Source organism: Triturus cristatus, chromosome 4_1, assembly GCF_964204655.1.
Source record: "Triturus cristatus chromosome 4_1, aTriCri1.1, whole genome shotgun sequence".
NCBI classification, from domain to species: Eukaryota; Metazoa; Chordata; class Amphibia; order Caudata; family Salamandridae; genus Triturus; species Triturus cristatus.
The window spans coordinates 318,892,813-318,907,306 of NC_140585.1; the positions used below are offsets into that span (position 1 = coordinate 318,892,813).

The following is a 14,494-nucleotide window of genomic DNA, read 5'->3' on the forward strand; positions in this document are numbered from 1 at the left end:
AGCCCCTGGGGTGGTCATTTTTGGTACGGGCCAGCAATATCGGCACCCGGTAACAAAATCAGTCTCAACCGGCCCTTGCAAACAGCTTGGCTGCACCCCTCAGCCCCCCTGCCCGGGGCGCTGGCCGAGCAGTTTGCCAGGGCCGGTTTCAGTTCCAAGTCCAGCCCTGGTCCTGTAGGGCCCCCTTTCTTTCCTCACCACCAGCAGTTTCATGCAGTGAGAAACTCTATGAGACCGCTGGTGGTGAAGAAAGTCATAATATGCGGTGCCACAGTGCACCACCAAGCATATTGCGACCTCAAGACCGCCGTGCCACAGCTTGCTGCAGTGCTAAGGAGATCCGTCCGCCGAACTTGTAATATGGCAGTCCGACAGCTGGTGCGACACTCCCCAACCGCCACCCACTTCCACCGCGATTTGGCAGTCTCTTGGACCACCAAACTTGTAATAAGACCCTTAGTGTTTTATGAGACAAATTTAAATTCTATTTTAAATGCATTCAATTTCCCAGTACACTCCTCCTGATACTTGGTGCTCCTCTACCCCCATTATGACACTTCCCGACAGAGGATTGGTCAGTGTCGTGGGGCCAGTCCCCTTGGGAGGCAGTTAAATGCCGGTTGATCCAATCAGACTCATACCAGTCAATAAAAGTTTACTACAGAGTTGGGCAACTGGAACGCCTGTTACAACAGCACTTCCTGAGTGGGGCGATAAAGCTCCGGGTTAGCTTCAGGGGTCACCCTTACCAAGAGACACTCAATTACAAGTAGCTGTGGCCAGGAGCTCCAGTCCTGCGTTCTGCATTAATCTGCCAGACAACTTTAAGTTTCTTTATATCCTCAAGGATCCTCTGCTGCTATTCGGCTTCAAGACGAAACAGTATGGAAATCCATCAACCATAATTGAGTGTTTAATTAACAACATTGGCATAGACAGGTGTGGGATGTAGATAGCAGGAACAGGTGAAAAGCAGAGGCACAATTACCTGTACGAGGAACTTTGGAATAAGGGTGTGCTGTATTTGAAAGCAAGGAAAATAACAGCATTTGTGGCATGGTTCGAGGAGTAGGAACTGAACACCTAGCTGTTTACTTGAGGACAGGGTGTGCAGGTATTACATGTAAGGCAGCCATCTTGTAATAGAGCACAGATCAGGATGCTCATTGTGAGAAAGTGTCTCTGTAAATACTGTTGCCAAATAGGTACAGGGTGTACAGAGTCCACAGTCCCCAGAGGTTTGGCAGAGGCTAAAGTTAGATGGAGTAGTTTCTTACCTGTAACTCCAGTTCTGTAGTAGGGGTATCTCTGTTATAGTCATAATCTATGAATAGTCCCGCCCATGTGCGGGGACCCCGGAGCAATCAAAATATCTCTTAAGCTGTCCTGCATTTGCAAACCTGCAAAGACACTTAAGAGACAGACAAAATAATACAGCCTAATAACAATATGGCTGCACTGGCCAGCACTTCATCTGAAGTGAACACAAAAGCCAAAATAAAGTTTAAATGTCATTTTTATTCACATCTGACATGTTCCTTTATTGTATCACACTCCCTTCACCAAAATCCCTTTAAACAATAGAGAGGAAGGGGTGGACAGACAAGCCCTATAGGCTGTCATTATGTGTCTGCTAAAAGGATACCGTGCCTTTAAGGAACTCTCCAGAGACCCCCGGTATCCCAGGATGCACAGCCAAAGCAAGTTACTTTCAGTTCTTTTTGAAGGTGTATAACAACAGGCCTGATACTGTCAGTTTACTCCACCGGGGAGGAGGGAGGGTCGCTTATGACTAGAACAGAGATATCCCTACTACAGAACTGGAGTTACAGGTAAGAAACTACTCCTTCTGTAGTAGGGGATCTCTGTGTATAGTCATAATCTATGAATAGAATGGCAAGCCCATCCCAACCAATAAACAGCGGTGGAGTAAAAACCGAACACCAACAAATTACTGTGCAAACAAATTCCTCAGCGAAGCCTGTCCAACCTGCGCATCTGCCCTAGCATCAGAGTCCAGGCAGTAATGCTTTGTAAACGTATGGACCGACTTCCAGGTGGCAGCCTTACAAATGTCAGCAATTGGAACATTCCTAAGCAAAGCTGTAGTCGCTGCTTTGCCCCTAGTCGAATGCGCTATAGGCTTACCCCCTAACGTCTTATTAGCTTTCTGATAACAAAGCTGAATACAGGACACAATCCATCTGGAGATGGACTGTTTTGAGGTAGCTAGACCAGTTCTTACTGAACCATAATTTACAAACAGTTGATCCGACCTGCGGATGTCTTTTGTCTTATCTAGATAGAATTTCAACACCCTACGCACATCTAGTGAATGCAGAGACCTCTCCGCCGGAGAGGAGGGATGCTGAAAAAATGTAGGCAAAGTTATCATTTGATTTACATGGAAATCAGATATAACTTTAGTAAGAACTTAGGATGAGTACGCATTACCACCTTAGAAGCATGGAATACAGTATACGGCTCTTGACAACACAGAGCCTGAATCTCACTTACTCTCCTGGCCGATGTAATGGCCACAAGGAAGGCAGCCTTCCAGGACAAATGCTGCAAAGAAGCCTTATGAATAGGCTCAAAAGGCTCCCTCATTAATCTGGACAACACCACGTTCAATTCCCATGGTGGAGAAGGTCGTCTAACAGGGGGAAACACCTTACGCAAACCCTCCAAAAAATCTTTAATCACAGGGATTTGAAAAAATGAGGTTTGGGAAGGGCCCTTTCTATACGCAGTCAAAGCTGCGAGATGAACTTTAATAGACTGAAAGTTAAGCCCAGATTGAGCTAACTGCAGCAGATAAGGCAGAATAACATCTTCTTTACAGGATGTAGGGTCAATGTCCTTTGCCGTGCATCATAAGCAGAACCTCTTCCACTTATAGGCGTAAGAAGTCCTCGTAGACGGTCTCTTCACCTCTTTCAAGATCTCCATACAGTCCTGAGGTAGGTTCAAGTGTCCATACTGTACTAGCTCAGGAGCCATGCTGCCAAACTCAAGGACGAGAGATTGGGGTGAACCATCTGTCCTCCGAATTTCGTGAGAAGGTCCGGCCGACACGGCAGGCGCCGGTGTGGTAGAACAGACCGGTGAAGAAGGTCGGTGAACCACCATTGCCTCGGCCACTCCGGAGCAATCAGGATCATCCTGGCTCTGGATTGCGACAGCTTGATCAGCACCGCCGGAATCAGGGGAATGGGTGGAAAGGCGTAGAGAAAGCTGTTCGACCAGCTGATCCATAGTGCATTCCCCAGCGTCCCTGGTTGGTAGTACCTGGACGCGAAGTCGCGGCATTTGCTGTTTTCTGCCGTAGCGAACAGATCGATATCCGGAGTGCCCCACTCTGCGAAGACGTCTCTTAGCACGTCGTCGTTTAGCACCCACTCGTGATTTTCTTGAACGAGCCTGCTGAGCGCATCGGCTTGGGCATTCCGCACTCCCGGCAGATGGGTTTCCGTGATCGTTAGGTTCCTGGCCACCAGCCAATTCCAGATCGTCTGTGCCTCCCGAGACAGCGTGCGTGAACGGGAGCCCCCCCCTGCTTGTTGAGGTAATACATGGTAGTAGTATTGTCCGTCTGAACTAGCAGGGAGTTAGTTTTTATAGGAGGGATGGAACGCCTTCAGGGCCAAGTGTACTGCTCTGAGTTCCAAAAAGTTGATGTGGTAAGTCATCTCCGTCTGTGACCATATCCCCTGAATCTGAAGAGGGCCCGAATGCGCTCCCCAGCCCTGGAGAGACGCATCGGTCACTATGGTCTGGACCGGAATATCCTTGTGAAAGGGAGTCCCCTTGCAGACATTCTCTGAGGAGCACCACCATTTCAGAGACTGTAGAGCGTGTTGGGACAGATGAATCTTGTCCTCCCACCGCCCCCGCCTCTGGTCCCATTGATCCTCCAGACATTCCTGCAGAGGCCTCATATGCAGACGTGCATTGGGGGTGAGAAAGATGCATGAAGCCATCGACCCCAGTAAAGAGGACACCGTCCTCACTGCAGGAGAGTGGGCTGAGAGGAGGTGCAGGGCCTTCCAACGGATAGATAAGCGTCTCTCCTCCGAAGGACACACGCTTGCGTTTAAAGTATTGACTGAGGCCCCCAAGTACTGGAGACACTGCACAGGGATCGGCACTGACTTCGTCATGTTGATGTGCAGTCCCAGGCGATGAAGCAAGGCAGCTGTCCTGTTGAAATGACACTGGGCTTCCTGGTACGTGGAAGCTTTGATCAGCCAATCGTCCAGGTATGGATACACAAACACTTTGTTCTTCCGCAAGTGTGCTGCCACCACTGCCATGCACTTGGAGAACGTCCGTGGTGCAGACTTCAGACCAAACGGGAGTACTGTATACTGGTAATGGTTGTTGCCTACCAGAAACATCAGGAACTTGCGATGCTTTTGTGCGATCGGCACATGAAAGTAAGCGTCCTGCAGATCTATGGCGCACAGCCAGTCTCCTCGATGCAACTGAGGGTAAATCTGATGCAGGGACAACATACGGAACTTTTCTCTGCGGATCCACTTGTTTGCTTGACGCAGATCTAGAATAGGCATGAACTCGTTCTTGTCCTTTTTTCTGACGAGAAAGAACCTTGAGTAAAGACCTTTTCCTTTTTGCCTCAAAGGAACAGTCTCTATTGCCTTCTTCTTTAACAGAATGTCCGCCTCCCACTGGAGCTCTCGCACCATGTGGGGAGAGCGCACTGGTGGAATCTGTGGAGGCGGGCTGGTGAAACGAAGACTGTACCCATTGCAAACAATATTCAGCACCCACTTGTCCTGAGTTATTGTTCTCCACTCTGCCAGGTAGGATTGAATACTTCCCCCCCACCGGAGCGGGTAACGGATGAGGGGGTAGGGACCTTTCAGGGCTTCGACCCGGCCGGGCCTTTGTTCCCCGACGAGGATTGATGCTGTCCTCTGCCCCTCTGGCGCTTTTGAAAGGACTGCCTCGGGAACTGTTGTTGTTGCTGGTGTTGTTGTTGACCAGACTGACGCCCTTGGCCGCGTTGTTTAGAATAACGCCTGCCATAGGAACGGAATGATCTCTTCTGTTCCTTGGGTTTTTCCAACCCTAAGGCCTTCAGGGTTTCTGCTTCGGCCTTCATGCGGGCCATTTCGTCATCCGCATGAGACCCGAACAACGTCGTGCCAGAGAAAGGTAAGTTAGCAATCTTTTGCTGCGCTTCAGGCTTTAGAGAGGTAAGTCTCAGCCAGGAATGTCTCCTCATGTGTACTCCATGACAGTACCCATGGGCCGCCAGCAATGACACATCCCCCGCTGCACTGATGATCTGGTTGGAGACCATCATGCCCTCATTCAACACCTCCTGGAAGTCTTCCCGTTTATCCCTAGGCACGGAGTCAGCAAACCGTTGCAGGGAGTCCCATAATGATCGGTCATAGCGACCCAGCAGAGCGGAGGCGCTAGCAGCCTTCATAGTCGTGGCCGACGTAGAGCACATCCTCCTCCCCAAGGAGTCCATCTTGCGACTCTCCTTATCCGGAGGAGCTGTTGAAGAGGGCGTCGTGGAATGTTGTTTCCTAGCCGCAACCACAATGACAGAGTCCGGGGTAGGGTCCACCCTGAGGAACGCCGGGTCCGAATCAGGGGCCCTGTACTTCTTCTGCAACCGTGAGGGAGCAGACTTCACCACGGCTGGTGTCAAGAAGACCTCCATGGCTGGTTCCTCCAGACCTGGAACCAAAGGGAGGAGGGGGCGTGATAGATGCGCCTTGTGTAATGTCTCGAATATCACAGAGGTCGTGGGAACTGGTACTGTAACTGAGATTCCCAATTTTGCCGCCCCTCTCATCAGTACATCTTGGAAAGTGGCAATATCATCCACTGGCGAGATTCTAGTAGGCAGTGTTTCCGATAACGTGGGGGAAAGCCTCCAGTGCCAGAAGAGTCCGTATACCTCGTGCCTCTGGATCGAGATCTATACCTCTGTCGTCCATGCCTTGTGTGGGTGGACGATCTGTGTCTGCTCCGTGACCTCCGGCAAGATCTAGAGCGTGATCTCAGTCTGTGTGGGGTCTTAGGAGCCACTGGTAGCCGAGGAGAAGGCGGGAGCTGTGGCACCGGAGGCGGTGGTGGAGGAGGAGGAGGAGGAGGCGTAGGAGGCTTCTGAGGCAGTGGCTGAGGGAGAGGCTGCGGTTCAGGCTGAGGTTGCGGCCGTGGTAGAGGCAGTGGCAGGGGGTCCATTGGAGACTCTCTCCGTCCGTCACCACTTACAGGAGAACCCGGACTAGCTCTGTCCGGACTTCCGTCCACCTTTCTCTTCTTTGCGGGTCTATCCCGTGAAGAGGCTGAAGTGAACGAGGGAGAGCGTCCTCCTCTCCTAGATCCACGACTCGATATCGTAATCACTGAAGAAGTGTTACCAGGCGATCTCGTCCTCGATGTCGAACTGTGCGTCGACCTCGTACGGCTTCTCCTCGCCATTGAACGCAAACGGCGTCCCCTCGATGTCGAATGGCGTTGTCTTTCCTCAACGTCGAGCGCCTTCGTCTCGATGGCGAGCCTCTCGACGTTGACGGTGAGCGATGTCGCCTCAACGGCGATCTCCTTCGCCTCGACGGCGATCTCCTTCGCCTCGACGGCCTTCGCCGGTGTCTCGGCGTCGAAGTCGTCGACGTCGATCTATGAGTCGACGGCAAAGGAGACGAGCGGGTTCGCCTCGACGGCGAGCGGCGCTGTCTGCGGGGCTCAGTACGACGTCGATGGTGTGTCGACGTCGACTGTGAAGTCTTCGACGGCGACCTAGTCCTAGGTCTCGCCGGCCCCTCTCTCGATGTCGAACATCGAGGACGCCGAGATCCAGAGCCCTGGATCGACGGCGAACACACCGGTGCTTTACCTCTCGCCGTCGACGTCGTCGTCCTCGACGTCGAACGGGATCTTCCAGACGGTAGGCGTCGTTTCTGCTCCTGTTTCTGCCCGGAGGTCCCCCAGTGGCTGAAGCATGGGCAGAGGATGGGGAAGGAGATCCTCCATGCCCCGAAGTCCCACCTGTTCTCTGCTTCTCCTGTCCCTGAAGGCGAATCTTCTCTCTGTCCCTCAGGGTCCTCTTGGAGAAGGCCTTGCAGATGTCACATGTAGCAGGGACATACGAAGATGATAAGCAGAGAATACAGACATCATGTGGGTCCGTCTTGGCCATTTTCCTCCCACACTCAGGGCATTTATCAAATAAAGCCATGTTAAATAAAATAGAGTGGGTCAAACTGCACCAAACTACAGGATGCAGCAGAGAAAGGCTCCAGACGGCGAATGAACAACTTTTATCTTCAAAAAACCAATTTTAGTCCAAAAAATCCACCCAAAAGGGTAGAGCTCAATGCTCCCGGGTCCTGCTAGCAGGAGCCGGAAAAAAGAATTGAAAGTAACTTGCTTTGGCTGTGCATCCTGGGATACCGGGGGTCTCTGGAGAGTTCCTTAAAGGCACGGTATCCTTTTAGCAGACACATAATGACAGCCTATAGGGCTTGTCTGTCCACCCCTTCCTCTCTATTGTTTAAAGGGATTTTGGTGAAGGGAGTGTGATACAATAAAGGAACATGTCAGATGTGAATAAAAATGACATTTAAACTTTATTTTGGCTTTTGTGTTCACTTCAGATGAAGTGCTGGCCAGTGCAGCCATATTGTTATTAGGCTGTATTATTTTGTCTGTCTCTTAAGTGTCTTTGCAGGTTTGCAAATGCAGGACAGCTTAAGAGATATTTTGATTGCTCCGGGGTCCCCGCACATGGGCGGGACTATTCATAGATTATGACTATACACAGAGATCCCCTACTACAGAAATAACCTTACTCTCTACAGTGGTAGGTTGGTCGAGAAGTAAGGCAGTATCAGAGGACAGTGTAAAGCATTTGTTGCACACACTCAGCCAGCAAATGGTCTCACACACTCAATAACTGAACTCTAGGCCAATGGTTTATATATAAAAAATATATGCTTGTTTTATTTTAGAACCAACAATAGGCATTAAAATATATTTTCTCAGAATGAGATGCTTTATATAAATGCTTTTGCAATATGCAATTGACTTTTGTAGACAGTTACAAGTGGTTGCAATAGGCAACACAATAATGCATTGAGTTAAATGGAAGTTTCAAGTTATTTGCCACAGATTACTTTTAGGATTACTTTTGGAATTTCAGGACTGGATCCTAGATTCAGTCATGGGTCAGTACTTGGAATCAAGTGATAAAAGTCGACTTAATTACTGTGATGATTTTTAGACAATATTTTACTATTTTAAAAGTTGACACTTAGAAAATATTTCATAGAAAACAGTCAATGATTCCCTATGGCAGAAAATTCAAGTTGCAGGTACAGTAGGTTCTCGTTACTTTTGTAATCCAGTACTGGGTGCCTAGACTTAGTACTGGGACCTTTATCCAAAACAGGTAAGTAATTACGTTTTCAGATATTATACGATTTTTAAAGAATATTTAAAGATTGCAGAAATTGGCACAGAAGAAATTTCACAGAAAAACAGTCAATGATTTCCTATGGAAGAAAATTGGGTTACTGGTAAGTACAGTTGTAAGTATTTTTCAGTGTCAGTGCTGGGCACCAAGATCCAGCACTGGGAGCTCACCTAAGAGCAGGTGATTATTTTCGTTACTCGGCTGATTTTTGGTGAATATTTTAAGTTTTGAAAAGTCCACACTTAGAAGAAATTTCAGGAAAAGCCAGTCAATGTTACCCTATGGAGAAAATTGAGTTATCGGTTTAAAGGTAAGTACTCGACTGGCAGAGTTAAGGTTCTGGGCATAGACTCAGGGGTCTCCCAGGGTTAGGTAGGTACAGTTGGTTCACCCTCAACGGCACAAGGGCGGACGGGTGCAGAGAGAGTTAGGCCCAATGTTATCCTATGAGAGGTAGGGGGGCCTTGGTTGGTGGCTGCTGACCAGCAGGCCACGCGGCTGTGGGAGCTGGGCTCCTGGTCACTTACTCAGGGCAAGTGGGGGAGTAGCTAGGTGTAAAGATTGCACTGCCAGGGCCACTCGGGCGGCTGGGTGAAGGGTGCTTTTGAGCCTTCGGGCGCTCAATTGATTTCAATGGGAAATCTCCGGTTTAGAAAAAGACTGCAAGCTCGGGGACGAAGATTCTTCAGGTGCCACCACCACTTTGAGAGGTAAGTTGGGTAGTTGGAGGATAGGTAGGTACCCCGGGATTGGGCACAGGGGGCTGCAGGGTACCGGGTGCAGGGCTGCCTTTTGGTGTCGGGAAATCTTACCCTCTGTTGATCGCGGTTGGGGGGGGGCACCTTCTTCAGGAGTGTCGAGAGAGGTCCTTGGGTGCCGGACTCGGGGTCACAGTCGCCGTGGGGTCGTCCTCGTGGTCTTTGTTCACTCCGGCACAGGCCAGGCTTGGCTGGTGCAGAGTGTGCTGGGTTCGCGGTTCCGGGCTGCTGCCAGGGATTAGAAGTAGATTTTGAGTAGAGCCTCTACTCATGGGAGTCCCAGGGGTTTAGAGTCAAAAGGTAGCCAGGTCCTCTGGGGTTTGTGAGGTTGCTGGCCACAAGAGATGCTGGTTTGGAGCAGGAGCAGGTTCGAGGGTCGACAGGCCGGTAGGGCTGGGGCCAAAACAGTTGGTGTCTTCCTCTTCTTAGCAGCTGCAAGGCAAGTCTTCTTCTTCGGATTTTGGAATCTGGAATCTGGGGAAGGAAGGTTCAGGGTGCCCCTAAATACTAGATTTAGGGGCGTTACAGGTAGGTGAAGGGCAGGGACCAATGGGTCCTTGTACTGGGGTGGGTACACCCCTATCCTGCCTCTCTCCTGTGGGTAGGGGGCAGAAGCCTAATCCTGGTTGGGCAGGGCTCCCCATCTTCAAGATGGCGAGAGCCCAGGGATGTGCTTCACCTCGCCTCTCCCACCTGAGGGGTGGGGTTGGCAGGCTGACACATCCCCTGTTCTTATTTGGGGTTTCTGGCCAAGCTTCCCACCAGAGTGGGGGGTTGCAGTGGCCTGGGGAAGCTCACAGAGGAGGCATGCCTTTGAAGCTTCCCCCTGCCCATCCTGGGAGAGGAGATTTAGCACCTCGCCCAGGATGTGCATTGTTGCAGACCCAGGAGAGCAGGGGCTCTCCTACCCAGGGGTCCAGCAACAGGTCTGCTGTGTGGCAGCCTAGGCAGCCCCAGAACAGACGTGGATTGTAGGTTAGGTTTCAGGGGGCCTCTCTAAGATGCCCTCTGTGGTGCTTGGTACATTAAATCCCACACTGGCACCAGTGCGGGTTTAATGTGCTGAGAAGTTTGATACCAAACTTCTCAGTCTTCAGTGTTGCCATTATGGTGCTGTGGAGTTCGTGTTTGACAAGCTCCCAGCACCATGTACGCTTAGATGGCAGCACTGCACTTACAGGGCCCAGGAATGGACCTGGATACTGTAGGGACACAGGGCTCCTGCCTCTGTGCCCACACCACTGGCATAGGCCACCCAGCTAGAGGGGTGGCTGATGTATGCCAGGGCAGTGTAGGTTGTGGGCATGGCACACAGGGATGTGTCAAAATATAAGTAAGTCAGCGCACAACATCAAAATTAAACTTGTAACAAATCTTTTTTTCTGCTAATTTCTCAGTTCTTGAAAGAAAATTATTGAGCTCATGCGTGCAACCGGAAAAAGCAGCCAACCTCTAACACAATCAAAAGGGCAGATGCTGCAGCATCTGAATACCGGATGCACAGCTTCAGAAGTTTAAGAAAACACTTAACAGATTATTCTTAATTGCCTCGATCGCTCATACACATTAGAAATTTAATCATCACGATGTATCAACTTAGATCAAACAAAATACTCTTTTAATTGTTGATTGATCAAATTCATAAAAATTGCAAAAAACTACACTTTTGCTTCAAACACAAACATTAGTAATCAAAGTGAACAATACTCAATATGTTCATTATTTACAATCCCATTTACAAGAGTGATTAATTTCACAAACGAAGTTGATGTTGTGGTGTATGCCCAATGCATTTCGGGATTAATCATAAATCCCTTCTTCAGGGGCATGTATCAAAAAAATAAAAACAAACACAAGAATACTCTATTTGCTTAATCATTCAATGTAAAACTCAATTATCACATAATACATGCGAACCCAGAGTGGATGTACCCTGTATGCATACTGATCACCAAAATTATCGGTCAAAAACCTGAACAGTCCCTTGAGAAAGCCCTCACCAGTGACAATGAATGAAATGAATTAATTGAGTGAAACAACGTTAACAGAAATGAGAAGAAAAAAATTTTGAGAAGAAATTTTTTTTTTGACCAGAGTGAGACCATAGATGAACGTTCTGGTGAGTGTTGAACCGACAGAGTGAACCACGAAGCCCTGTGATAGCTCTTCAAAAAATAACCCTTACTTGACAACACCATCGCCTGTTAACTAAATACTCATTTCTACTTGTCCCAATCCACAGCTGTTACAACCATTCCTGAAGGATTCTTAGCCAAACTGCAAATGCAATCTTTATGCTAAATACAAAATGAAAAGAGTTTGTACGTCAAGATCTACCCATCAATAATGAATAATGCTTTTATGCAATCACCATATCTGTTAAAAACCTTGTGTAATTACCGCGCCTCCAAGTTAAAAGATATCCCAGAAACAATGAAAGCCTGTCCACTCAGAAACTGTTTGATTCTACTGGAAGCCGGTCAGGGGCCGTAGTCGGACAAACGTAATCTGCTCCAGCACCTGTGAATACAACGTGCACTGTAAGTGACTCGGTGTTGTATCTAAAAAACAAAGTGCTCTCCTCTCATAAATGAAATAAATGAATTCCTTGGTAACCTCACCTCTCTCAGAACTTGTAGTTCGCTTGTATTGCTTCTCGAAATCTGGTCGCAGTCAAAGTCCCACTCGAAGCTAATGTGGTTTAAATCAGCATCGCTCTCGCGCGTCTGACGTATGCCCGATTGATTGCACGTCGACATAAACAGTGGACTGCCCTAATGCCGTGCTAACGGAACTGACACTGAAAACGGACTGCATGCCGTAATACACATATCCGGGTTGTGAAAATCCTCAAATCTGCCCTGTAGACTGCTCGATTGCCATGTCACAATGAGTTGTGATCACCCCATGTCTCAATTATGCTCCGTCCAGTAAAATCGTAGAGAGATAAAATCTTATATTCCCGGGCTGCACAATCTCTGTATTTGTGCATGTAATCTCTTTATAAGTAATGCTGTCCCTAACACACCTTTTCTAATTTTCAAACATTAGTCCTCACTGCCTCAGTGTGTGGTTCCATTTCTAAAACTGGTTCCCTCTTAACCTGCTGCGCGCTACCCCATCTCATCTCTCTCAAAATGGCAAAACTCGATAAACTTCCACACATTGACTGTCATCTCTCCTGTTAACAGGGAATGGTGTTCCTGAATTGAAATAGAACACGACTGCCTGTTGTTCTTGTGGTCTAAAGATTAAAAAAACATAACCAAAAACACCAACCAGTGTGAAGAACAAATGTGAATTGAAAACTTGCTGTGATCAAAGCAATGCTAAGTAAGATACACTACAAAAAACCAATACCATATTAAACCCAAGAAATACAAAATATGTGCATATGAATAGAGTTGATCCGATAATTGGTGTTGTGTATGCTATACTTACAATCTTCTGTTATAAAAAACACGCCATTTCCAATTTATCATCAAGTCCTGCTGGTACTAGCGTGTTCAGATATTTGGTCCACCAGACTTCCCTTTGGGCTAACATCTTAGCGTTGTCAGTGCCTAGCTGTACTTCAATGATTTCCAAAATCATAAATTTTAACTGAGCAATGGTGTGCTGCTACATAGGACTTAAGACTTTTCGTTCTGATTGAACTTTTATGTTCAGAAATCCGGATTTTAATCTTCCTGGAGGTTTTGCCAACATACACCAGTCCGCAAGGACATTTTATTGCGTATACCACGTTGATGCTGTTACAGTCGCCGTTATATCTCAGCAATATCTTTTTTCCAGAATGTGGGTGATTGATGGTGTTACCCATTATCACATTGTTGCAATTAACACAGTTCTGGCACTTTCGCATACCTGTGTGAATTTCAGACTTTGGATGGTATATTTTTTTAAATAATTCTTTCAAATTACTACTTCTCGTGTATGCGAACAAAGGTTGGTTGTCAAATAAACCATTGAACTCGTTTTCTTGCTGGAGTAAGTCCCATCTTGATTTTATAATCTTTTTAATCTTAGCTGATTCAGTGGAATATTTGGAAACAAACACCAATATTTGTTGTGTCATCTGTTCCTGATTTAGGAGAAAGTAATGTGTTGCGTGGAATTTCCTTTGCTTTGTCTACTGCCTTTTCTACAACGTGGTTGGGGTAACCACGTGATATAAATTTGGCACACTGCTCTTCAATAGCCTTATCTAACTGACTGCTGTCTGATGTGATTCTTTTTGTTCTTAAAACCTGTGAATAAGGCAAATTGTGTAATAGTGAAGGAGGATGAAAACTGGAAAACAACAGCAAATTGTTGCGATCTGTTGGTTTAGAAAACACAGTGGTGTTTAACACCCCATTATTTTGGGTAATCAATACATCCAAAAAAGATAATGACACGGAACTAATATTGTGTGTAAATTGTATCCGTGGATTTTTACTATTCAATTCTTTAATGGAAGATTCAAGTAATGACTGCAAGTTCTTCCAAATCAGAAAAATATCATCTATGAACCGGACATAAAATGCCAAGTTCATGGACCATTCTGAATTCGTAAAAATATGTGTGCCATGTCGTCTCTCTGTTTTGTCTTGTACCCAGACACTCAGCCTGCCAGGGCAGTGTGTGTGTGTTAGGGCACAGGGCCTCTAAGGGTGGCACAATGAGTGCTGCAGCCCTTAGAGGCCTTCCCTGTTCACAAGGCCCTGGGTACCTAAGGTACCACTTACCAGGGGCTGACATGTGGCCAGGGTTTGTCAATTTGGTTTTAAGGAAGGAACATAGGCCCTGGGCACCTGATTGGCAGGAGTCCAGGGCACATTCAGTCAAAGTACATTCAGCAATTCAGCAAAAAGTGGGGGCATACCATGCAAGAAAGATGGCACTTTCTCACACTCATCCTTCAGTTGGTCCAAGCAGGGCATCAGTTGGCATGAGCGGCGCATGCTCCATCAGCAGCTCAGTGATAACACTCAGTTTAAGAATACTGTATTTGAAAGATCACAATATCACATGATACCATGGGAAGGATTTGCCAGGGAAAGTAAAAAGTATGTATCTAATTATAGCTATATGTGTTTTTAAGGGATAAAAATAAAAAAAGAACTTGTTAATGAAGCTTCAGCTTTGAATAACTATTTGTTATGAGTTCATGTGTGGCATGACATTTTTAAGTTGGGAAAACCCTTTTCAGCTTTGTGGTAAATGGCAACAAAATTGTCGAAGGGCGAAAGAAACTTTTGTTCGGTATCCAAACGTAACATACGATGGATAC

General features: G+C 47.4%; 1 protein-coding gene across 2 annotated transcripts in view; it reads right to left on the minus strand.

The window, feature by feature from the left end:
• B4GALNT3 (beta-1,4-N-acetyl-galactosaminyltransferase 3) overlaps positions 1-14,494 on the minus strand; it is a 549,958-nt gene that overhangs the window by 106,562 nt on the left and 428,902 nt on the right. The gene's annotated exons all lie outside the window — the stretch shown is intronic.